The 25,709-nt window shown below is 48.8% G+C and overlaps 1 long non-coding RNA gene across 1 annotated transcript; it reads left to right on the forward strand.

The window, feature by feature from the left end:
* The first annotated feature begins 226 nt into the window (after positions 1–226).
* LOC115409698 (uncharacterized) lies at positions 227–15,112 on the forward strand. Its single transcript, XR_003934012.1, has 4 exons — positions 227–378; positions 510–557; positions 633–669; positions 14,886–15,112. It is a non-coding gene; the product is annotated as an uncharacterized LOC115409698 (long non-coding RNA).
* The last annotated feature ends 10,597 nt before the right edge of the window (positions 15,113–25,709 follow it).

The following is a 25,709-nucleotide window of genomic DNA, read 5'->3' on the forward strand; positions in this document are numbered from 1 at the left end:
AGGAGGAGGAGGAGGAGAAGGAGGAAGGTGGAAGAAGTGAAGCAGCTGATGAAAAGACAGATGAAGACCAGTCTGAGATGGAGGAAGCAGATGAAACAGAGGTGAAGGTGGAGGTGGTGGAGGGGGAGACTGGTGGAGGCGACAGAAGTGCAGAGAACAGTTTGTCAGCAGGGGAGGATTTAGAGAAGGAGATGAAGGAGGAAGAGGAGGAGGAAGAGAAGGAGGAAGAGGGGAAAGCAGAGGAGGGGGAGGAGGAGGAGCAGGAGGAGGAGGCATCATGGCCTGAAGCTGTTGAGATGAACAACGAACAGTCTGAAAACAAATCATCGGACACAGAGATAACCGAGCACACCGACACACCAGGAGACTCTTCTGAAGGTAGCGCACACACACACACACACACACACACACACACACACACACACACACACACACACACACACACACACACACACACACACAGAGGTGCAGTGCTGCCCAGTTTCAGTCTGGACTCTGTCTCGTTGCAGCGACAGCAGTGGGCCAGCTGGATGGCTCCGCCCCCTTCACCACAGACGGTCAGTGTGAGCAGTGAGGCGGGTCGCAGTGGACCGGGCACAGCTCTGACCTCTGACCTCTCCCTTCTCTTCCAGTCCCCAGTTAGACGCTGGACCTCTCGTGGTAAAGCAGGTACGACCAGACCCGACGCTCCTGACGGGACCAGCTCTGCTGTCAGAACCAGCAGGACGTTCGGAAAGTTCCAGACCCCACCAGGACCTGGACCAGTTCCTGACAGCTGTTGGAATCTGACTGACTGAGCGCCGGCAGCCACAGGGTCACGTCAGCATTTCAAAAACCATTTGACAAGAGCGCCAGGACCAGAACCAGACCCAGAGGAGACTGTCTGTAGAACCAGACCCAGAGGAGACTGTCTGCAGAACCAGACCCAGAGGAGACTGTCTGTAGAACCAGACCCAGAGGAGACTGTCTGTAGAACCAGACCCAGAGGAGACTGTCTGTAGAACCAGGCCCAGAGGAGACTTTCTGTAGAACCAGACCCAGAGGAGACTTTCTGCAGAACCAGACCCAGAGGAGACTGTCTGTAGAACCAGACCCAGAGGAGACTGTCTGCAGAACCAGACCCAGAGGAGACTGTCTGTAGAACCAGACCCAGAGGAGACTGTCTGCAGAACCAGACCCAGAGGAGACTGTCTGTAGAACCAGACCCAGAGGAGACTGTCTGTAGAACCAGACCCAGAGGAGACTGTCTGTAGAACCAGGCCCAGAGGAGACTTTCTGTAGAACCAGACCCAGAGGAGACTTTCTGCAGAACCAGACCCAGAGGAGACTTTCTGTAGAACCAGGCCCAGAGGAGACTTCCTGCAGAACCAGACCCAGAGGAGACTTTCTGTAGAACCAGACCCAGAGGAGACTTTCTGTAGAACCAGGCCCAGAGGAGACTTCCTGCAGAACCAGACCCAGAGGAGACTTTCTGTAGAACCAGACCCAGAGGAGACTTTCTGCAGAACCAGGCCCAGAGGAGACTTTCTGTAGAACCAGACCCAGAGGAGACTGTCTGTAGAACCAGACCCAGAGGAGACTTTCTGTAGAACCAGACCCAGAGGAGACTGTCTGTAGAACCAGACCCAGAGGAGACTTTCTGCAGAACCAGGCCCAGAGGAGACTTTCTGCAGAACCAGACCCAGAGGAGACTTTCTGCAGAACCAGACCCAGAGGAGACTTCCTGTAGAACCAGACCCAGAGGAGACTTTCTGTAGAACCAGACCCAGAGGAGACTGTCTGTAGAACCAGACCCAGAGGAGACTGTCTGTAGAACCAGACCCAGAGGAGACTTCCTGTAGAACCAGACCCAGAGGAGACTGTCTGTAGAACCAGACCCAGAGGAGACTTTCTGCAGAACCAGACCCAGAGGAGACTTTCTGTAGAACCAGACCCAGAGGAGACTGTCTGTAGAACCAGACCCAGAGGAGACTTTCTGCAGAACCAGACCCAGAGGAGACTTTCTGTAGAACCAGACCCAGAGGAGACTTTCTGCAGAACCAGACCCAGAGGAGACTTTCTGTAGAACCAGACCCAGAGGAGACTTTCTGCAGAACCAGACCCAGAGGAGACTTTCTGTAGAACCAGACCCAGAGGAGACTTTCTGCAGAACCAGGCCCAGAGGAGACTGTCTGTAGAACCAGACCCAGAGGAGACTTTCTGCAGAACCAGGCCCAGAGGAGACTTTCTGTAGAACCAGACCCAGAGGAGACTTCCTGCAGAACCAGGCCCAGAGGAGACTTTCTGTAGAACCAGACCCAGAGGAGACTTCCTGCAGAACCAGACCCAGAGGACACTGTCTGTAGAACCAGTTGGCTTGAGGGGACAGAAGGACAGAAGGACAGACAGTGAATTTCTGAACCAGTGGCAGCAGCTGGACCAGAGACAGACCACAGGAGGGACAGAGTCCACAGACTGGCAGAGAGACTCTGGTTAGTGACACATAACGGTGAACCCTCAGTGTCGGTTCTCCAGCAGTCTGAACCTGCAGCAACGTCACTGGAGAACGTTCCACAGCGTCCTGAAGCAGCTCCAGCTGAAGCTTCACTGAAGCAGAGGCTGTTCTGTACCTCAGCAGAACGGGGGTCTGGCTGCTGGTCTGGTCCCGGAGATCTTCAGCCTAAAGCAGAACGGGGGTCTGGCTGCTGGTCTGGTCCAGGAGATCTTCAGCCTAAAGCAGAACGGGGGTCTGGCTGCTGGTCTGGTCCAGGAGATCTTCAGCCTAAAGCAGAACGGGGGTCTGGCTGCTGGTCTGGTCCAGGAGATCTTCAGCCTAAAGCAGAACGGGGGTCTGGCTGCTGGTCTGGTCCAGGAGATCTTCAGCCTAAAGCAGAACGGGGGTCTGGCTGCTGGTCTGGTCCAGGAGATCTTCAGCCTAAAGCAGAACGGGGGTCTGGCTGCTGGTCTGGTCCAGGAGATCTTCAGCCTAAAGCAGAACGGGGGTCTGGCTGCTGGTCTGGTCCAGGAGATCTTCAGCCTAAAGCAGAACGGGGGTCTGGCTGCTGGTCTGGTCCAGGAGTTCGTCAACAGGCTCTAAATGCATTTTATGATGTTGACTTTGAGACAGTTCCTTAAAGCAGGGACCGCGTCCGCTGGAAACCGGAGCTGGTTCCACGTGACAGGAGCCTGCTCCGGTTCTACTGTCAGAGAACCCAGGAACCTCCAGCAGACCAGCACTCTGGGAACCAGGTGTTCTCCTGGGACGGTCTGGGACTAACAGCTCTGTCAGATCTGAAGGTTCCCGGTTGTTCAGAGTGTTCTAGGTTCAGGGAAGGATTTTAAATTCTTTTTCTTTTTTTCTTTTTTTTGTCTGGCTGGAAATAAAGACGTTCATTCATTCAAAATGTTAATCTGGATAGAACATGAAGCCAGTTCTGCTGCTGGTTCTGCTGCTGGTTCTCCTGCTGGTTCTGCTGCTGGTTCTCCTGCTGGTTCTCCTGCTGGTTCTGCTGCTGGTTCTGCTGCTGGTTCTCCTGCTGGTTCTCCTGCTGGTTCTGCTGCTGGTTCTGCTGCTGGTTCTCCTGCTGGTTCTCCTGCTGGTTCTCCTGCTGGTTCTGCTGCTGGTTCTGCTGCTGGTTCTCCTGCTGGTTCTCCTGCTGGTTCTGCTGCTGGTTCTGCTGCTGGTTCTCCTGCTGGTTCTGCTGCTGGTTCTCCTGCTGGTTCTCCTGCTGGTTCTCCTGCTGGTTCTGCTGCTGGTTCTGCTGCTGGTTCTCCTGCTGGTTCTCCTGCTGGTTCTGCTGCTGGTTCTGCTGCTGGTTCTCCTGCTGGTTCTCCTGCTGGTTCTGCTGCTGGTTCTCCTGCTGGTTCTGCTGCTGGTTCTCCTGCTGGTTCTGCTGCTGGTTCTGCTGCTGGTTCTCCTGCTGGTTCTGCTGCTGGTTCTCCTGCTGGTTCTCCTGCTGGTTCTCCTGCTGGTTCTGCTGCTGGTTCTCCTGCTGGGTCTCCTGCTGGGTCTCCTGCTGGTTCTGCTGCTGGTTCTCCTGCTGGTTCTGCTGCTGGTTCTCCTGCTGGTTCTGCTGCTGGTTCTGCTGCTGGTTCTGCTGCTGGGTCTCCTGCTGGGTCTCCTGCTGGTTCTGCTGCTGGTTCTCCTGCTGGTTCTGCTGCTGGTTCTCCTGCTGGTTCTCCTGCTGGGTCTCCTGCTGGGTCTCCTGCTGGTTCTGCTGCTGGTTCTCCTGCTGGTTCTGCTGCTGGTTCTCCTGCTGGTTCTGCTGCTGGTTCTCCTGCTGGTTCTCCTGCTGGTTCTGCTGTTGGTTCTCCTGCTGGTTCTCCTGCTGGTTCTGCTGCTGGTTCTGCTGCTGGTTCTCCTGCTGGTTCTCCTGCTGGTTCTCCTGCTGGTTCTCCTGCTGGTTCTCCTCAGAACTCCTGCTGCAGCATTTTGAAGCGGTTGCGGACGTTGTCTCCAGCCGTTGGTTCCTGATAACAGGGGTTCCAGGGGTCTGCTCTGGATTCACGCCTCAGCTTCCTGATCTAAGGGCCCGGTCACACCGCCCGAACTTTGCCGGAGCGTTCCTTGAACGGTAGGGAGGGGGGCCGAACGCTCGTCACCGCGCACAAAATGGGAACAAAAATTGAAAACACGGGCGTTGGCTTAGCGGTGCAACGCTGAAGCCGGCGTTGCTTCAGCGTTGGTTTTGCGGCAGCGAGCGTTGGTATAGCGGCGTTCTGTGACTACGGAGCTGAACGGACCGTTCTGATACAAGTTCTGATCGATTTTTGATAGAAGTGGATAGCTGAAGTTCATCATGCGACATGGACAAAAGAAGAGGAAGGCTGGAGAAGGAAGGCAGCAGCCTCCAAGAACCAGGGGTGTGCCACCTAAGGCACCTCACGATTCGATTCGATTACGATTCAGGGTGCTACGATTCGATTATTAAACGATTATCACGATATTAATGATAAAAACAATTATCACGATTTTTTTGTGCATCTTTTTTTCCCCTCACTTAATGCCCACTTCATACTTTTAAACAATGTACAGCTGTTTCTCAGTACACATAAATCAAAGTAATCAAACAAATTCAAATCCAAAAAAAGTATTTTTTATTGATGTTATTGATTGAAGTGCAAACATCCAAAAGCTCTAATTCTCTATAAACAATCCAACAATTAGCTTTGGTGTAATGAACTCCATATTTTTCAAAAAACAAATAAGTCTTCTTCTCTTACAAAAATCCTAAATGCTTTCTACCTTTTATAACAGCAGGTGTATTGCTAAATAATCGTTAGCTTATTCAGCTTCACAAAAGCTAGCTCATTCAGTAATGTTAATGTTAATGACTTCCAAGCAAAATCCTCAATAACAAAATCCAGCATAAATCCCAGAACAAACACCTTCCTTGGCCTAAAGAGCCAATACAACAAAAAACTGCCCTTCTTGACCACAGATTACAAGTCAACTTCCTTAAGTGCAAACATTTACTGACAGAAGCAGCACATTTAAAAGATAGAATTCTCTATCACAGTCCAAAAATATTAACTTTGGTGGAATGAACTCCACATTTTCCAGAAAACATAAAAAAATAAAGTGCCTTTAAAATAAATAAGTCTCCTTTAACAAAAATTGTAAATGCTTTCACAAAAAGATAGCTTATTAATGTCAAGGACTTCCAAACAAAATCCAGCATAAATCCCACATGTAAGCTTGTAATGTAAGCTCTCATTACACTTGTGTAACTGGGGTTTTTAAATTAATGCTGGATGAATAAAAGAACACAGTGAATTAGGCTAAATCATGCCAGAGCATCTAGGTGGAACATGAAAGCATATGTGTAGCTACAGCTACTCATCATCATTGCTGTCATCAGTCTCTGGATTGTACATTTTCAAGTTCTTGTGAAGGAATAGGAGCTGGTCAACATGCTCTGAATCAAGTCTGCTCTGCTGCACAGTTACGATATCTCCAGCGGTAGAGGACACTCTGTCCGCAGAGACACTGGTGCCGGGAATGCACTGATACCTCTTAGCCAACTTAGAAATCATAGGATACAGCACTTGACTCTTTTTCCACCAGCAGAGAGGGTCCTCTGACAGAGAGGGGGTTTCAGCTTGGCAGTGCTTGGTGACTTCCTCCTCAGCTCTGCCACGCACCGACTTGGGTTGCTGCTGATCTGTAAAGTCATAGAGGGAGTGAAGGGAAATTAGCATCAGCCTCCAGCTAAATGCTCATCCAATATCGGAGTGGATTTTAGATATCAAAGAAACAAAAAAAAATCATACTGGGTAAATGTTAAAATACTTTAAAAGCTGGATTCATACTGTGATCAGAGAAGCCAGGCCCCAGCAGGTTCTGGAGTAGAGAAGATGATGAAGCCCTTCTTTTGGCAGCAGGACTTGGGTGTGGGTCCTCTTCACTGGCTGCTGAGCTGTGGTCTGGGCGGGCCTCCATTTTTATCTCTTTCTCTTGCTGTATGAATGCACAATGTAAAAACAAGTCAAGTTAAAGTTCTATTGAAATCACAACTCCAAAATCATAAAACCACATTTGACAAAAAACACTTTCTATTTATTATTTAGGATTTTTTTTAATAGGACATCACAAATCTTTTATGATGGAATACCAGCATTAGTTATTTTTTTCTTGGTTAGCCCAGTGGGACATTTACACATCAGATTTTTTTAAAGAAAATTAAAGATTTTTACCTCCAATTCTGCAGCCTCAGCAATCACTCTCCCATGTGTGTCCTCTCTGTCCTTCTCAGAAAGGAAAGCCAAGGCCTTGAACCGTGGGTCAAGGGCAGAGGCTGTGTGAAGAGTGTTTCTTGTTCGATGCTGTATCGCTTGCTGAGATCTTCACTGATGGCCTGTTTTATCTCTCGGACCAGTGGAGAATCTTCAGCGCAGGGCCTTGTGTTCTGGATGAGCTTGGCATGTGCAGGAGCAATCAAACACACAGTTGGGGTTTTCTCCTGAGAGATGAGAGTCGTGGCATCCTTCATCGGCTTGAGGGCAGCGATGAGATCTTCTGCATTTGAGACGTCAGCTTCAGTGAGAGTGGCAAAGTAAGTAAGTAAGTAAGCTTTATTTGTATAGCACTTTTCCCAGACCAGGGTCACAAAGTGCTTCACATAAAAATAATATGTACATAATAGAAAATACAAAAAACAATCACTAAAATAACAAATATGCAAGGTAAAACAGTACCATGCAGGCCAGAAAACAAATAGATATACAAGATAAAAAACAGTACCATACAGGCTAAAAGGCTTGTTCAAAGAAAAAGGTCTTTAGCTGCTTTTTAAAAGAATCAACATTGTCCAGAGACCTGAGCGAGCAGGGAAGCTCATTCCAAAGACGCGGTGCCACTGCCTTAAATGATCTATCCCCTCGAGTTTTGAAACATGTGCGGGGAACCATTAACAAGTTTTGGTTGGAGGACCTCAAGCAGCGAGTGGAAACATAGGGCTGGATCAGGCCCCTGATGTAGTCCGGTGCCTGCCCGTGTAGAGCCCGAAACGTCAAAACCAAGATTTTAAAATTTATCCTGAATGAAACAGGGAGCCAGTGCAGGTCCTTGAGAATAGGACTTATATGGGCTCTCCTACGAGTGCGGGTCAGGAGCCGTGCAGCGGAATTCTGGACAACTTGAAGGCGCGCCAGTTCTTTTTTGTTGAGACAGGTGAACAGGCTGTTACAATAGTCGAGGCGAGATGAGACAAATGCATGTATAATCAACTCCAACTCTTTGAAGGACACCATTTTGCGAAGTTTAGCTATATTCCGAATTTGGAAAAAGCAGTTTTTCACAAGCTGATTGGTGTGGTGTTCCAAGGACATTCCTTCGTCAAAAATAACACCCAGATTTCTTAGGCTGCCTTTAACTGAACAGTTCAGGTCACCAAGATGGTGTTTTATGGCAGACATGGCGCTGTCTGGGGCAACAATCAGAGTCTCCGTTTTGTCTGAATTCAGCTGCAGACTGTTTTCACTGAGCCACTCTTTAATTTTGGCCAGACATCTCATCAGCGACTTAAGTTTTTCTGGCTCAGATGACTTAAAGGAGCAGTACAGCTGCAGGTCATCGGCGTACAGGTGGTAGGACATGTCACTGAACTGCTGAATCAGCTTGCCAAGAGGGAGGATATACAGCAAGAACAAAATAGGTCCAAGAACAGATCCCTGTGGCACCCCCCACAGAAGCTCCACAGGATCAGACATCACATTGTCAACGGAAACACTGAAAGTTCTACCAAACAGGTATGAGCTAAACCAGTCCAAAACAGGACCTGACAACCCAACCCAGTCCCTCAGTCTGTTGATCAGGATCCATGGTCGACTGTGTCAAAGGCAGATGATAGGTCTAGTAAAACCAGTACAGTGCATTTGCCAGAGTCCGCAGCCATCATAATGTCACTAGACACTTTCAACAGGGCCGTCTCGGTTGAGTGAGACTCACGAAAACCAGATTGAAATATGTCGTGTATGTTGTGTGTCTTCAGAAAGGAAGCAAGTTGGACACAGACCACCTTCTCCAGGACTTTAGCCAGAAATGGGGTTTTTGATATTGGCCTGAAGCTCTTAACATCTGTAGGGTCCAAGCGTGCTTTCTTTAAATGTGGCTCCACAATGGCATGTTTGAAAGAACGTGGAAACACGCCAGCTGACAGTGACATGTTGAACATTTCTACAATACAATCCCCGATCAGATCAAACACGTTCAGGAGGAGTCTAACAGGGAGAACATCAAGACTACTAGAGGATGGTTTCATTTTGTGAATGACAGATAAAATGTCCTCTTGCGTGACGGGCTTGAAAGATGCCCAGCGTTGAGGGGGGGGTCCCAGATGCTGAGGTCCTTGGCATGGGGCCAATGACAAAGGCAAACCATCTTTTATAGCTCTGACCTTCTCAATAAAAAAGTTCAAGAACTCATCACTTCTGATATTACAATGAGCCAAGGTGGCAGGGACAACAGGTGATACAATAGAACTGATCGTATCAAAAAGCACCTTGGGATTCTTTTTGTTGGAGGAAATCAGCTGATGAAAATAGGTCGCCCGAGCCTCCTCCAGCTTCTTATTTAAGGAAGCTATGAGGTCCCTTAAATGAAGCCTGTGGACCTCCAGTTTCGTAGATTTCCACAAACGTTCAGTTTGGCGACATGTTCTCCTTAGACTCAAAATTGCATCATTGATCCAGGGACAGGACTGTTTGCGGCACATAATATTAGTTTTAAGTGGTGCTATTTGATCCAGAATAGACCCACAGTGACTGTTAAAACAGTGCATAAAATCATCAATATCAGTGCAGTCATTAAAGAGAGAAGGGTCAAACCTATCACAGAAATGCGTGGCTGTTGCCTCTGTGATAATCCTCCTCTCTGACTGAGATGGAACACGCCTGGACTCAGGTGGGGCACTTAGTTCAAAGAAGACACAGTGATGGTCACTCAAATGCACATCTTCTACACAGACATTGTCAATATGCAGACCCAAAGAAAAAACAAGGTCCAGAGTGTGATGTTTGGTGTGGGTGGGGCCTGACACATGCTGTTTAAAGTTAAAAGCCTCAGTCATGGATAAAAGTTCAGTTGCTGGGCTGCATGTGTTATCAAAGTCTGAGTCTTTTCTTCTCACCTGAGGAGACAGCAGGGTGCCACAGACTGCAGGCTGTTGCTCGAGAAACCTCTGAACCATTTCATATGCACTATTCCACCTTGTACACACATCAGTCTTGAGCTTGTGATTTTGAAGACTAAGCATGTTCTGATTCTCCTTCAGCAGCTGGTTGGCAGTAGTGCTGCGGTGAAAAAAGGTGGTGATCCGTCTGATCCTGCCCAGGAGTCTTGTCACAGTGGGTAACTTGAGCGCTTTCTGAGACGCAAGGTTGAGGGTATGTGGGTAACATTTAATATGGAGGAAGTCTCCCAACTGAGCAGCTGCAATCATATTGGATGCGTTATCGGTGACCAAAACCAAATCTTTGTCCGTTATCTGCCACTCCTCTGCCACTTTCTGCAGCAGTTCAGCAACACTGGCACCGGTGTGGCTGTCAGCCATCACTCTGGTTTGGAGAACATAACTCACCAGCTCCCAGCCGTTGCGTCCCTCGCTCACAAAGTGTGCCGTTACCGTGACATATGACTGCGTAGCAACTGAAGTCCATGCATCACATGTCAGGGCGATCCTGCTTGCTTTCTTCAGTGATTCCAGCACTTCAGTTTTAGTCATGTCGTAGAGTTCGGGAACTGCTTTCTGTGCAAAATATTTTCGCTTCGGGAGTTTGTATCTCGGCTCCAATGTCCGCATCAGAGCACGAAAGCCCTCGTTGTTGGCGACAGCATATGGACGCAGGTCCTTGGCGATAAAGGCTGCAATGGATGTTGAGATTCGTTTTGCCCTTTCAGAGCTGCGGGGAAGTTTTGATAGTCCTTCTTCGATTGTTCGCTGGTTAGCAGCAACCACCGGCGGAATCCTCTCCCTCTCCAATCCGGGGTGGAAGCGAGCGAGGTGCTGGCGCATGTTCGTTGTGTTTCCACTGTACTTAATTTTGGCCTTACACGCCTTACAGATGGAGTAGCTTTTGTCAATGGCCTTTCCGTTTTCCTGGTCATAAAATCCAAAATGTTTCCAAACACTAGCTTTTAACCCAGATGAATGAATCTGACGCTCTGTGACTGTGGCTGTCGCCATGTTAGCTGGTCCGTCACTACAGATGTCCGGGTGGTGCATAGGAACAATACTTTGGTTCCGCAAGTGGCGTCCGTGCTCCTGGCGTCCAGTTATTGTGAAAAATAATCGATTTTGAATATTTATGAATCGTAGTCAAATCATTATGTTTCGCATCGCGATTAATCTAATAATCGATGTATCAGCACACCTCTACCAAGAACATCGTTCATTACTGAGCAGGCAGCTGAAGCAGTGGAGTCAGGTAAACAGGTGTGGCCCACTGGTTGTGTCAAGAAATATTCTTACACCCCCTCCAAAGGCCGCAACAGTCAGCCAGACAGTCATACATTTTGCAGTGTTTTTGCGCAGGAGCACACCAGCAGGTTGTTTTTCTGTAATCTAATATATTAGAAATTAAGATAAATAAACTAAATATTAAGTCAAGAGGATCAGCAAACCTTTTAATGCCTCATGTCTGCTGTGTTAATGCCTCAAATCAGGTTTTAAAATGTATTTGACTTTTTACAGTGCGCATTTGCACAGCATCACCTCTCACTCACACTCCGTGCACTCATTTCCTTGATAAACACGCACACACACACCAACACACACAAAATAGTTGTGTTATTAACCGTCAATAATAATCAAGAACATATTAAAATGAGTAAAATAAGTCTCCCCGGCCGCGCCCCAGGACGGACCCCCCCCACACGGTCCGTCCTCACCCTGCTCGTTTGATTCTGGGACTGCAGGCTCCACAGGACAAAGGGATTTATTCAGAAAATATGTTCGTTCTCAAATTAATCTTTGGAAACGAAAAACACTTGGTTTGCTGTGCTTTGATGGAGGAGATAATATTTTACCTGAATCTGTAACTGGCCCCTCTGGAGACGCTGCAGGGCTCCAACTACCGTGTTCACTGTTGTGTTGAGATTTATTACATTCGTTTATTTTTTTACACCATTTTATGTTGTTGTTATTTAGTTGTAAACTGACAGCAGCCTGCAGTAATTCTCTCTACCTGGAGGTGGCGCCACTGCAGGTTCTGCTGGACTGTGCAGCAGCTGGAGGTCGGTCGGGTATTTTTGGGGCAGGATCACATTTGTTTCGCGGCTGTTCTGACTGTGACTCAGAACGTTCCTCCTCTTCACTCCAGTCCAGATGGCTGATGTCCGACACGTCTCCGCCGTCCGACTCCCCTCACTGACCTCCTGCATCATTGCTAAAGCTTCTTCCACCTTATGTCTCTTATGCCTCTTTTTATTGTCTTTCTTTTTGTTTTTTTTGGTGGGGGGCGGTTTGGTTGATATTTTTGGCCGTCTGTCTGATTGTCTGCTGTCAGAGCTGCTCCCTGTTCAGATGAGCATATGAACCAAAGCAAATCAATAGCAGAAACAAGCAAGGCGAAGTGCGTCTTCTTTATCTTTTGGAGGTATAAATGCTTTGTAATATTATGTGTGTCATTGTTAGAACCTTATTAGCTTCAGAAAAACATACAAGACACATATTTAGGAAAAGTCAAAGAATTAGAGGACAGGGGAATTATTGTAACAGATTTATTTGAATTATAAAACCCAAACGGTCTGTCAGAACGTCTTGGCTGTTCTGGTGTTAACAACTGTGAAAAAATACTGTTTTATATATATTACTTCAACCTTTTTCATTTATTATTCCATTCCACCGCTCCATCAACCCCGTGTCCGCTCGTAGAACGCTTCCCACCGCTCCACCGACGTTTCTACAACGTTTAATCGCCGCCCGGGCAACGCAGCGAAGCAGCGGTGGTCCAGCGTTCAAGATTGCGTTGGCCTGGCGGACCCGAGCGTCCACGAACTTGCGTCTAGCGGTGCCAAACTTGGACCGGGCGCTGGTGGAGCGGGGGTGAACGTTGCCGGGGTGGAAAAGTAAACGCTCCTCACCGCTCGGAATATTTTGTGCAGCTCAAAACTTTCGGAGCGGTGGGAGGGCCCCTCCGGTAACACCAGCGGTGGCCGAGCGGACACGGCGTTGCTTTAACGGAGGCCAACTTCTGTTAAACGGTGGTGAGCGGTGGTGAGCGGTGGTGAGCGGTGGTGAGCGGTGGTGAGCGGTGGTGAGCGGTGGTGAGCGGTGGTGAGCGGTTACGAGCAGTTACGAGCGGTGATGGATTTTTTTCACCGCTCCAGGGACGCTCCAGCACAGTTCGGGCGGTGTGACCGGGGCTTAAGAAATACTGCAAACGTGGAAGAAGGAGGTTCTGCAGACCTGGCTCATGTGGAACTGAAGGAGAAGTCACAGTCTGAAGTAAATCCAGGTTCCCCTCAGTGGTTCCGATCCTGGAACTCTATGTTTAACTTCAGTATCGGTTCTAAAACAGATCCCTGTGGGACTCCACATTTAAAATTGGTCTGAGCTGAAGAGTCATTAACAGGAACCACCTGGAACCTTTCTGATCACTGTGATCCAGACCATTTTACTGCTGAACCTTTCACCCAGATCATCAGTTCCGGTCTCTATAGGAGGAGGTTCTGATCAATAGGATCAATGAGATCTAACTGGACCAGAACAGAGACCAGTACATGGTCTGTGGTCATGAGAAGATCATTAGAAACTTTTACCAGAGCTGTCTCTGGTCTATGATGATCTCTTGAACCTGGTCTCTGGTCTATGATGATCTCTTGAACCTGGTCTCTGGTCTATGATGGGCTCTAGAACCTGGTCTCTGGTCTATGATGGGCTCTAGAACCTGGTCTCTGGTCTATGATGGGCTGTAGAACCTGGTCTCTGGTCTATGATGATCTCTTGAACCTGGTCTCTGGTCTATGATGGGCTCTAGAGCCTGGTCTCTGGTCTATGATGATCTCTTGAACCTGGTCTCTGGTCTATGATGGGCTCTAGAGCCTGGTCTCTGGTCTATGATGGGCTCTAGAGCCTGGTCTCTGGTCTATGATGATCTCTTGAACCTGGTCTCTGGTCTATGATGGGCTCTAGAACCTGGTCTCTGGTCTATGATGGGCTCTAGAACCTGGTCTCTGGTCTATGATGGGCTGTAGAACCTGGTCTCTGGTCTATGATGATCTCTTGAACCTGGTCTCTGGTCTATGATGGGCTCTAGAACCTGGTCTCTGGTCTATGATGGGCTCTGGAACCTGGTCTCTGGTCTATGATGGGCTGTAGAACCTGGTCTCTGGTCTATGATGGGCTGTAGAACCTGGTCTCTGGTCTATGATGGGCTCTGGAACCTGGTCTCTGGTCTATGATGGGCTCTAGAACCTGGTCTCTGGTCTATGATGGGCTCTGGAACCTGGTCTCTGGTCTATGATGGGCTGTAGAACCTGGTCTCTGGTCTATGATGGGCTCTGGAACCTGGTCTCTGGTCTATGATGGGCTCTGGAACCTGGTCTCTGGTCTGTGATGGGCTCTAGAACCTGGTCTCTGGTCTATGATGGGCTCTAGAACCTGGTCTCTGGTCTATGATGGGCTCTGGAGCCTGGTCTCTGGTCTATGATGGGCTCTGGAGCCTGGCCTCTGGTTTATGATGGGCTCTAGAGCCTGGTCTCTGGTCTATGATGGGCTCTAGAGCCTGGTCTCTGGTCTGTGATGGGCTCTAGAACCTGGTCTCTGGTCTATGATGGGCTCTAGAACCTGGTCTCTGGTCTATAATGGGCTCTAGAACCTGGTCTCTGGTCTATGATGGGCTCTAGAGCCTGGCCTCTGGTTTATGATGGGCTCTAGAGCCTGGTCTCTGGTCTATGATGGGCTCTAGAGCCTGGTCTCTGGTCTATGATGGGCTCTAGAGCCTGGTCTCTGGTCTATGATGGGCTCTAGAGCCTGGTCTCTGGTCTATGATGGGCTCTGGAGCCTGGTCTCTGGTCTATGATGGGCTCTAGAACCTGGTCTCTGGTCTATGATGGGCTCTGGAGCCTGGTCTCTGGTCTATGATGGGCTCTAGAACCTGGTCTCTGGTCTATGATGGGCTCTGGAACCTGGTCTCTGGTCTATGATGGGCTCTGGAGCCTGACTGAGGTGACTTGACACGCTGCCTTTGCGTATGGAGGATAAGTGAGGCTTAGTGCCAGTGAGTACACACTGATAAAGGCATCTGGAGGTTTTCCTCATACGTGAGCTTTAGAGTGTCAGAGCCTCGGTGAAAAGTTGCGCATACTGCCAGCATTAACAGTGAGCGTGGCTGAACCAGAAGCGTTTCTATGAAGTGTCTGTTTTCCGTTGGTTTGGTGCTGATTGGGTTCTGTTCGCTCACAGAGTGGCGCCGCCTCAGCCTGGAGGGACGGAGTTGCCAGGACAACAAAGCGTGGAAGTGTGTAGTGTGACCTTCAGCCCGGAGTTCGTGCCTGATCGGCGGCCGTGTTTCCTGCCGTCCATCTCTTCGTCCTCGCCGGCTGTGTGCTCGTCAAGACTGATTTCACCTCATTAATCAACAATCCAGAAACACTGTTCATGCAAAGAGTGCTAATAAAATCTGAAGAAAGCCACAGACTCATCATTTCGACTGCAGCATCACACCTGAGACCAGACAGAAAGGACTCAAGGTTAAAGGGAGCTCTTTGTCCTTCTCATCTGCAAGCAAAAAAAGGACTAACTAGTAACTAGTAACTAGTCCCAGGAGCAGTCAGAAGAATAAAGGCAGTGAAAACCAGTTCAAACACATTGTGCTTTGTTAATCAAACATTCTGAGATACAGACGGGCAGTGAGTGAGAGAGAGAGAGAGCATAGACAACAGCAGAGAGAGAGAGAGAGCATAGACAGCAGAGAGAGAGAGAGAGCATAGACAACAGCAGAGAGAGAGAGCGAGCATAGACAGCAGAGAGAGAGAGAGAGCGAGGGAGAGAGAGGTTTTTAACTAGTAACTGTTACCCAGAGTTCCCTGAGAGCCACAGAGACGCTCAGACTCTTGAAACCATCCTGTCAAATTAAAAATGTGCAAAGTGGAGTTTGTTGTTTTCCAAACAACACAGAACGTTGTTAAAACACCAGAACCTGGACCAGAACCAGTCTGGACTGAACACTGACCTGCCTCACTTCGCTGACGTCCTCCTGACGTCCTCCTGACGTCCTCCAGACGTCCTGTCCTCCTGACGTCCTCCTGATGTCCTGCCCTCTTGATGTCCTCCTGACGTCCAGTCCTCCTGACGTCCTCCTGACGTCCAGTCCTCCTGACGTCCTCCTGACATCCTGTCCTCCTGACGTCCTCCTGACGTCCTCCTGACATCCTGTCCTCCTGACGTCCTCCTGACGTCCAGTCCTCCTGACGTCCTCCTGACGTCCTGTCCTACTGACGTCCTCCTGACGTCCTGCCCTCCTGACGTCCTCCTGACGTCCTCCTGACGTCCTCCAGACGTCCTGTCCTCCTGACGTCCTCCTGATGTCCTGCCCTCTTGATGTCCTCCTGACGTCCAGTCCTCCTGACGTCCTCCTGACGTCCAGTCCTCCTGACGTCCTCCTGACATCCTGTCCTCCTGACGTCCTCCTGACGTCCTCCTGACATCCTGTCCTCCTGACGTCCTCCTGACGTCCTGCCCTCCTGACGTCCTCCTGACGTCCTCCTGACATCCTGTCCTCCTGACGTCCTCCTGACGTCCAGTCCTCCTGACGTCCTCCTGACGTCCTGTCCTACTGACGTCCTCCTGACGTCCTGCCCTCCTGACGTCCTCCTGACGTCCTCATGATGTCCTGTCCTCCTGACGTCCTCCTGACATCCTGTCCTTCTGACGTCCTCCTGACGTCCAGTCCTCCTGACGTCCTCCTGACGTCCTCCTGACGTCCTCATGATGTCCTGTCCTCCTGACGTCCTCCTGACATCCTGTCCTTCTGACGTCCTCCTGACGTCCAGTCCTCCTGACGTCCTCCTGACGTCCTCCTGACGTCCTCCTGACGTCCTCCTGACGTCCTCCTGACGTCCTCCTGACGTCCTGTCCTCTGCCCTCCACCTTCTGCCTCCTGCTGACGTAGATCTCCATCTTGACTTCTGCTGATCCACTTCCGGAGCTGCAGTCTTGGTCTCTGTTTGTCTCCAGCTTCCACCATAAAGCCTCTCAGTGAAGCCAAACGACAACGACTAAAAAGCGCCGTTGAGAGTGAAGAACCCTGAGTGTGACGTTCTGCTGCTCTGCAGCCACAGAGGCCGAGAGATCCTCCTGGGATCCTCCGAGAGATCCTCCGAGGATCCGTCCAGGATCCTCAGAGAGATCCTCCTGGGATCCTCCTCCCAGCGGGATGCAGCTGCAGCAGAGTGTAGAAGAGTCTTATGAACCTGAGTGGATCCGCTTCACTCAGATCCAATTGTTTCTGATTTGATTATACAAGGTCATTTTGGATTAATAAAGTAATACTCTACTCTACTCTACTCTACTCTACTCTACTCTACTCTACTCTACTCTACTCTACTCTACTCTCGACAGCGATCAGTAATCTGCTCTGTGTCTCAGAGCCTGACAGTTCCTGCAGCTGCCACGCGCAGGCAGGTGACGTGTGATGTGGTCAGTGACGCACTTCCTGTGAGACGGCAGATTCAAACTAAGCGCGCTGACAGATTCACTTGTTTACTGAATTTCACTAACTCGGCTCTAAAAAGTCGTAGAAGTAGAGAAACTAGTGTGTTTTCGGTTCACCCTGGAGCACAGTGAAGAGGATTCGACCAGCCTGACAGAGTACATAGATCGACCGGATCGTCATGGGGAAGCCGAATCAAACATCAAACATCCACCCCTCTACTTCCTCGTCTGAAGCCAAGAGACAGCGGGAGGAATCGTCTGGAGCTATTTCTCCACCTGCAAACGACTCGACGGACGTTCTTATCTCCATAGATAAGAAACTTTCCAGCCTCGATGCTCGCCTGAGCCTGTTGGAAATCCTCCACAAGGAGTTCCAGGCTGTGCGCGAGTCGCTGGAATTCAGCCAGCAGCAGGTCGAGGCGCTGGCGGCGGAGAACGTCAGCCTCAGAGAGTCGGTGAAGACCCTCACGGAGGGGATGACCCGACTGTCAGAGGAAAACAAGAAGATTAAAGAAACGGTGATGGATCTCCAGGCCAGGAGCATGAGGGACAACTGAGTGTTCTCTGGAATCCCGGAGCAGACGGAGGAGGACCCCGAGGCCACGGTGAAAAGTTTCCTCAGATCGCAGCTGAAGCTCCCGGAGGAAGCGGTGAAAAACATCTCCTTCCACAGGATCCACCGCCTGGGAGGGAGAAGACCCGGCGAGTCCAGACCCAGACCCATCGTGGCCAAATTCGTTAACTTCAAACAGAAGGAGCAGGTGAAGAGCCAGGGCCGGCAGCTGAAGGGAACCCACTACGGCGTGAACCATCAAGTCCCGAAGGAGATCCTGGATCGGCGCAGAGTTCTGGTCCCGATCAGGAAAAAAGCGCCGTCATCGCCGTGGATAAATTATTCATCAACGGCCAGCTGTTCCGTGACCCAAACATCACTCCGTGGCTCTACTGATCTCAGGTGCTGCATTCTCACTATCCCATAATCACTCCGTAATACTGATACATAAAACAGCCATAAATTAATTAATAGTCAGTCACTGCCCGTCTCCACTGCACTGCTCACCCTGGATGTGTTTTTTTAAGCATTTGTTTCTTTTTTCACTCTCACTTTTTTCTCTCTTCACCCTTTTTCACTCTCACCCTCTCACGCTTCACTGTAGCTGCACCCGTTACCATAGTAACCCGACACGCGGGGCGCACCGGGACATCGGCTTATTGACACACATCACTGTACAGGTTCACGCGCACTCTAAGCATGTTGATAGACAGATTCAGATTCACACTCAGCTGACATGCAGGCTGCACACCAGGAAACAACGGGCTCCATTCAGACACCAGGTTCAGTGAAATGCATGTAACACTCATAGCTGTCTAGTCATGAACACTCTCAGTTTCGTTTCCTGGAATATCCGTGGGGCTGGTACAAGGGAAAAGAGATTAAAAATTACCCATCGGCTTCAGGAGCTGCAGGCAGACATTGTCTTATTACAGGAAACTCATCTAACAAACTCATCAGTAGATCTTCTCCGATCAGCAGTTTCCACAGGTGTACTCAGCCTGTTACAATTCCAGGCAAAGAGGAGCAGCAACTCTTATCAGTAGAAGGTTAAACTTCTCTACTGACAGTTCAATCATAGATCCAGAAGGCAGATTTGTTATCATCACATTATCTATCCAGAATGTTAAACTCTGCATTGCTAACGTGTATGGACCTAATGTTGACGACCCCTCCTTCTTTCACTCCCTCTTCTCCTCACTGGATGATCACTCAGGTCACACATTGATTATAGGAGGGGATTTCAACATGGTTTCTGACCCACAGCTGGACAGACTGAGTACCACAGGAAGTCAGCGACTCTGGCAATCCTCAGAAACTGTGAAACAGTACATGAAGGATTCTGGTCTTTGCGATGCCTGGCGCTCTCACCACCCCACTGCAAGAGAATACACATTCTTCTCTTCAGTTCACCATTCCTACTCTAGATTAGATTATTTCTTCACTAGCAGCACACTGATGAATGACATCTCAGAAATCAAAATTCATCCCATCGTCATAAGTGATCATGCACCAGTTTCATTTACTCTCAGAAATAAGAAGAATAAACCACCAACTAGAACCTGGAGATTTAATACATCATTACTTAAAGATCCAGAGTTTATTAGCTATCTAACAAGAGAATGGTCTATATATTTAGAAAATAACGACTTGCCAGATACTTCAGCATGTGTTCTTTGGGAGGCAGGGAAAGCAGTGATGAGGGGAAAAATAATTTCCTTCTCCTCACACAAGAAACAGAAAGAAGCTTCAAGAACTTTAGAATTGGAATGAAGAATTAAATGGCTGGAGGAGGCTTATCATGTCTCCCACAAGAGAACATACTGAAGGATATAAGGAAAGCTCAACTTGAACTGAATGAAATTCTAGATAAAAAAAACTCAATTCCTGATCCAACGACTCCGTTTAGAGAACTTTGAGCATAGTAATAAATCTGGAAGATTCCTGGCGAATCAGTTAAAAACAAACAAGGAGAAAAACAGGATTTCAGCTGTTAAAGACTCAGAAGGAAACATCAGCCATGACCCAGACAAGATCAATAATATCTTTAGAGATTTCTATCAAGGATTATACCGATCACAAATAGACACAACAGATGAGGAAATTAATACTTTTTTTAATGATATTAACCTTCCAAAACTGAAAGATGAAAATAGAATAGTGTTGGATTCTCCTCTTTCAGTGGATGAACTCCATAAATCTCTGCAGGATATGCCCAACAATAAAGCTCCAGGTCCAGATGGCTATCCAGCAGAATTCTATAAAGAATTCTGGACCATGTTGGCTCCACTTTTCATAAAATGGTAATGGAAATAAAAAATAAACGAACAGTACCCTCAAATATGAACTTAGCCAAAATAACTTTAATACTTAAACCAGGGAAAGACCCCACACTTCCGTCCAGTTATCGTCCTATTTCATTAATAAATGTAGACCTCAAAATAATCAGCAAAGCCCTATCCAGGAGAATAGAAAAGATAACCCCGCTCATAATACATCCTGACCAAACAGGGTTCATTAAAGGTAGACACTCATCCAATAACATGAGCAGATTAGTTAATATAATAGATTACTCTACAATACATAATCTAGAATCCATAATTATCTCTTTAGATGCTGAAAAAGCTTTTGATCGAGTAAATTGGAAATTTCTATTTGGAATATTAACCAAATTTGGGTTTGGAACGTCTTTCATAGACTGGATTAAAATCTTCTATAACAACCCAGCTGCATGTGTGAAGACTAACGAGCAGACTTCTCCAAGCTTCTGTCTGCAGCGAGGAACCAGACAGGGCTGTCCACTCTCTCCTCACTGTTTGACATCTTTATCGAACCTCTGGCAGCTGCTATAAGACAAAATAAAGACATCAGAGGGATCCTGGCCAACAATAAGATAGAACATAAAATAAGTCTTTATGCAGATGATGTATTGCTTTTCCTGCAGAACTCTCCATCTTCTATCTCCCAGACAATCACACTTATTGACAAATTTTCACTAATATCTGACTATTCTATCAACTGGTCTAAGACTACAGCCATGCCTATAAACTGTGATTTACAAAGTATACCCAATGCTACAATCCAGTCTGGAAACATTAGATATTTAGGCATAAACATTTCTCCAAGGATATCAGAACTTTTAAAACTAAATTACGTTCCGTTACTGAAATCAACAGAGGATGACCTCTTACGGTGGAGACGCTTACCTATATCTCTTATGGGGAAATGATGACTTTACCTAAGGTTAACTATTTATTCTCAATGATACCAACCAAACCATCGTCTGGCTGCTTCAAATCACTGGACTCATACATATCTAAATTTCTCTGGAAAAATAAACCATCACGTATCAGTTTAAAGACGTTACAACAGACTAAAGACAGAGGTGGACTAGACTTGCCTAACTTCAGTAATTACTTCATAGCCAGCAAGCTGCAATATATCTCCAAATGGCTTAAACCGAACAATTTAGATGAGCCATGGCTGGATGTAGAGCAGCATTATGTGAGGATCTAGTCATCTCTGACCTGCCATTCATCAGTCCCACCATCAAATCCCATCGCTGTTTTAAAAGTGTCAACATCAGTTCCTCTTTAATGGCTTGGTGGGACTTTCTAAAGCTAACCAAATCTTCTCTGATCCTGTGTAAACTCACACCCATCTGGAACAACCCGGACATCCTGCAAAACAAAAAGATGATAAACTTCACTCAGTGGAGAAATAAAGGAATCAGCCAGCTTGAACATATCATTGAAAACGGCAACTTTCTATCATTCAATACTCTCATCTCACAATATGGAATCAGCAGCACAGCATTTTTAGAATATCATCAACTTAAATCTATCATAGGTAAAAAGTACACCTTTAATCAACTGCAGGGACAGCTACCTCCCAGGGTCGAAGAATTCTTAAACCTCAGTTCCCCAAAGTTGCTATCAAAGATATATAAAATATTATCAAAGGTAGAAGACGAAATCTTCCTTCCGACCTTAAAATGGGAGGCTGACTTATCTAACAACTTTGACCAAAATGCGTGGTCACAAATATGTTTAAATACTTTCAAAATGACAAAGAATTCAAATATACAACTAATACAATTCAAAATTCTGCATAGAATTCATTACACAGGACGAAGGATGTTCCAGATGGGTCTATCACAATCTGATATCTGTTCACATTGCAATGATAACATGACTGACAGCTCCCTCCATGCCTTGTGGTCCTGCTCACCAGTGCAGAGGTTCTGGCTTCAGGTGTGTGAAGACCTGTCAACATGGTTCACTGCAATATCCCTGCTACTCCCACACTGTGCCTCTGAGGGGATCTGGGTGAAATTAACATGTCAGTAAACTCAGTCTACATGGTTCTCACCATCTTGTGCATCGCAAAGAAAACTATCCTTGTAAATTGGAAATCCAGATGTAATCTGAGTAACAGGCAGTTTAAGAGTCTTTTATTAGATCATATCAGCTCCCCTTCCATTGGGGTGGGGGGGTCGGCCTGGCTGGGGGGGCCGGTCGGCTCGGGCGTGCTGCCGCTCCCTGGGTCGGTGCATTTCCTGGGTTCTGGTTGCTGCCCCGGAATCCAGGGCATCGGGGTGGGGGGTTGTGGTGGGGGGGGGACAGGGGGGCGGGGTGGATGGGGGGGTAGATAGGGCGGTGGTGGTGGGCTGTGGGGGTTAGGGGGTGGGGGAAGGTGGGTGTGTGTGTACGTGCATGTGTATATGTGTGTGGGTGTGTATGTGTGAGTATGTATGTATGTTTTTGTATGAGTGGGTATGTATGTATGTGTATGTGAGGGTGTGGGTGTGTGTCTGGATATGTATGTATATGTGTGTGACTGTGTATGTGTAAGTGTGTATGTATGTGTGGGTGTGTTTCTGTGAGCATGTGTGTCTGTATGTGTGGGTGTATATGTGTGGGCGATTGGAGCTATGTATGAGAGAGTGCGGTGTCCTGTGGGGGGGGGCCCGGTGGGCCTGGGGGCGGGGGGCCCTGGGTCTGGGTCCTTCTGCTGCCCCCTGTCTGTCCTCACCTCCACTCCTCCTGATGCATGATGGGTGTGTGCTTCTTGGGTCGGTGGCTCTCTGGCTATGGTCGCTGTCCGCCCTGGTCCTGGGGGGGGGGGGGGGGTGGCGCTCCTGGCCCTGTCCTTCATCGGGGGGCTCCTGAGTGACGGGGGTGCTGCGGCATCCCCGGACCCCCCTCTCCCCCCGCTCTCATGCACACACACGTAGGGCTTTGGGAGGCGGGCTGATCAGGTAGGGTGTGGTGGAGGGTGGAGGGTGGAGGGGGGGTGGAGGGGGCCGTCTAAGTGGCCTCAATCACTGCACGCTTCAGTGGCTCGCCTCTCAGTCTTAATTGCACTTAGTCATCTAACACGACCAAATACATACAAACACACACGTCGGGGGGTCTTGGCACGCCGTGTCCGGGGGGGGGGGGGGGCTGTTCAGGTAGATGGGACTGCTCGTTTGGCCTCACTCGCGGCACGGTGTGGTTACTGCCCCTCAGTTTTAATCGCAAACAACATATACCCCATCTACACTCACGAGGCGGGGAGGGAAGGGGCAAAGGGGTCTTGTGCGCCCCCGTTTCCGGATTCCTTCTGGTGGGGGGTGGGGCGGGGGGGGGCTGTTGCAAAACCTGCAGAGCAGAGATGGAGCCAGTTGTTGAAAGAGCTCGGTGGTAGACCACCAGCAGACCGCCGCCGCCGGCACAGCACCAGGTCGACCCGCTCTGCCCTGTGGGTCCCGCCGCGGTCTGCGGCGGGACGGAGACCGGCCAGACGGTCCCCGGCGGGATGGGTGCCCGGTGGGACGGGACGGTCCCCGGCGGGACGTGTCAGGGTGGAGGCCGCACGGCTGGGGGGGCGGCGTCTCATGGAGATGTTGGAACATGTTTGATCAGAGATCCAGCTGAGGACTGCTGCTGCAGAGCTGCAGACTAGAACCTGAAGGCTCCCTGAGAGACCTGAGGAGCTGGTCTCAGACATGGCGTCCATTTGGCAGGAACCGGACAGTCCTCTTCACCCAGGGCCAGGGTTGTACGTGGATTGTAAATGTGTTTAGAACGATTGTTTCAAATGGGATTGAAAACATCTCCCTGACCTGGGCCAGTGGGGTCTGTGTTCTGGTCTTTGGGTTTCCTTTCTGGGTTCCAGGTGGGCGGAGCCAGGCCGGCTGCGGAACCAGGGACTGGCTGCTGACTACAGGTGTGTTCCAGCTGTGGTGCCGGGCTGGAGGCCCCAGGCCCGATGAGGAGCAGCGCTCTGTGAGGACTGGAGACTCTGGACCAGGACAGGACGGCTTCTGACAACCTGCAGCGTCTCCCACTCTGTTCTGCATCCCAGGCCTGGCTGTCCACTGGTCCACCTGTCCACTGGTCCACCTGTCCACCGGTCTGCCTGTCCACTGGTGCACCTGTCCACCTGTCCACTGGTCCACCTGTCCACCGGTCCACCTGTCCACCTGTCCACCGGTCCACCTGTCCACCTGTCAACTGGTCCACTGGTCCACCTGTCATGGTCCGCCTGTCCACTGGTCCACCTGTCCTGGTCCACCTGTCCACTGGTCCACCTGTCCATCTGGACCAGTGCACAGGTGGACAGGTGGACCAGGACAGGTCTTCACACACCTGGAGCCAGGACCTCTGCACTGGTATGCAGGACCACAAGGCCTGGAGGGAGCTGTGGGTCATGCTAGCAGCTTTCAGGTCGTAACAGACTGTAACAGGTTGTAACAGACTGTAACATGTTGTAACAGTCTGTGACAGGTTGTAACAGACTGTATCAGGTTGTAACAGACTGTAACAGGTTGTAACAGACTGTATCAGGTTGTAACAAACTGTATCAGGTTATAGCAGACTGCAACAGGTTGTAACAGACTGTATCAGGTTGTAACAGACTGTAACAGGTTGTAACAAACTGTATCAGGTTGTAACAAACTGTATCAGGTTATAGCAGACTGCAACAGGTTGTAACAGACTGTATCAGGTTGTAGCAGTCTGTATCAGGTTGTAACAAACTGTATCAGGTTGTAACAAACTGTATCAGGTCGTAACAGACTGTAACATGTTGTAACAGTCTGTAACAGGTTGTAACAGGTCGTAACAGACTGTATCAGGTTGTCACAGTCTGTAACATGTTGTAACAGTCTGTGACAGGTTGTAACAGACTGTATCAGGTTGTAACAGACTGTAACAGGTTGTAACAGACTGTAACAGGTCGTAACAGACTGTATCAGGTCGTAACAGACTGTATCAGGTTGTAACAGACTGTATCAGGTTGTATCAGTCTGTAACAGGTTGTAACAGACTGTATCAGGTTGTAACAAACTGTAACAGGTTGTAACAGACTGTATCAGGTTGTAGCAGTCTGTAACAGGTTGTAACAGACTGTATCAGGTTGTAGCAGTCTGTAACAGGTTGTAACAGACTGTATCAGGTTGTAGCAGTCTGTATCAGGTTGTAACAGACTGTATCAGGTTGTAGCAGTCTGTAACAGGTTGTAACAGACTGTATCAGGTTGTAGCAGTCTGTAACAGGTTGTAACAGACTGTATCAGGTTGTAGCAGTCTGTAACAGGTTGTAACAGACTGTATCAGGTTGTAGCAGTCTGTATCAGGTTGTAACAAACTGTATCAGGTCGTAACAGACTGTAACATGTTGTAACAGGTTGTAACAGGTCGTAACAGACTGTATCAGGTTGTCACAGACTGTATCAGGTTGTAACAGACTGTAACAGGTCGTAACGGACTGTAACAGGTTGTAACAGACTGTATCAGGTTGTAACAGACTGTATCAGGTTGTAACAGTCTGTGACAGGTTGTAACAGTCTGTGACATGTTGTAACAGACTGTATCAGGTTGTAACAGGTTGCAACAGACTGTATCAGGTCGTAACAGACTGCATCAGGTTGTAACAGTCTGTGACATGTTGTAACAGACTGTATCAGGTTGTAACAGTCTGTGACATGTTGTAACAGACTGTAACAGGTTGTAACAGACCCATGGGTATCTAAGG

Source organism: Salarias fasciatus, chromosome 22 (genome assembly GCF_902148845.1).
Source record: "Salarias fasciatus chromosome 22, fSalaFa1.1, whole genome shotgun sequence".
Taxonomy (NCBI): Eukaryota; Metazoa; Chordata; class Actinopteri; order Blenniiformes; family Blenniidae; genus Salarias; species Salarias fasciatus.